Consider the following 1,049-nt stretch of genomic DNA (forward strand, 5'->3'; position numbering starts at 1 on the left):
AAGAAAGAAAATTAGGCGTACTGCAAACCTAGGGTGGTAGATAAAGGAAGAAGTGAGGCCTAGAGTGTATTTTGATTTGTTTTCTTGTTTTGTTTTTAAGAGGGGAGAAACAGCATTATGTTTGTATCAGAAGGGAATGATCTAGTGGGAGAGACGGAAGAATCGCTGGAGTGGTGTCGCTAAGGTGATGGCATGGGACTGATGCCCACCTGGAAGGGTGGCCTTCCATGGGGGCACAGACAGTGACCTGTGGAAAAAGGTTGGAAGCAGAGTGTGGGCACAGCCCCGCCCGCGAGCCCAGAGCGAGCCTGTGGGAGTCTGTGCGCCACTGTTGTCAAGGGAAGGATGAAGCAACAGCGCTGGCTGAGAGTGAGGATGGGGGCACGGGTGTGAGCCAGAGGGGGAAAGTATGAAAGGGTGTCTAGGGTAGAGCAAGTGCATCCGGGGAACAGGGTGAAACCAGTCAGCACTGAACCTGCAGGTGAGATCTGTGTCACAGGGTCTTGCCCCATCACCCAGCCTGGAGTGCTGTGGCATGATCAACCTCCTGAACTCAATCCATCCTCCCACCTCAGCCTCCTGAGTAACTGGGAACACAGGCACATGCCACCATGCCCGGGTAAATTTTGTAATTTGTATAGAGATTGGGTCTACCTATGTTGCCCAGGCTGGTCTTGAACTCCTGGGTTCAAATGATCCTCCCACCTCAGCCTTCCATAGTGCAGAGATTACAGGCATAAGCCACCGCACCCGGCCTATGTCTTGAATTTTCAGCTCGGTTCCGACATCAAAAGCCTTCTATTGCTGGATTCTTTACTCTCGGTAGCCCTCACTAGACTGTAAGCCCCATGCAGATGTGAACAGCGCTGTCTAGTTCACGGCTGTATCTCAACACCCAGCTCCTCATGCATGGTAGACTCTCAATACATAGCATTGAATCGTTGAATAAAGCAATGAAGTAATGAATGAGAAAAGTACTAGAAGTGGCACGGTCTAGATTTCTGAAGCAGCCCTTTCCGCATCTGGATGATTCTAGACCTGCTCTCCCC

This window comes from Colobus angolensis, unplaced genomic scaffold (assembly GCF_000951035.1).
Source record: "Colobus angolensis palliatus isolate OR3802 unplaced genomic scaffold, Cang.pa_1.0 Scaffold3, whole genome shotgun sequence".
NCBI lineage: Eukaryota > Metazoa > Chordata > Mammalia > Primates > Cercopithecidae > Colobus > Colobus angolensis.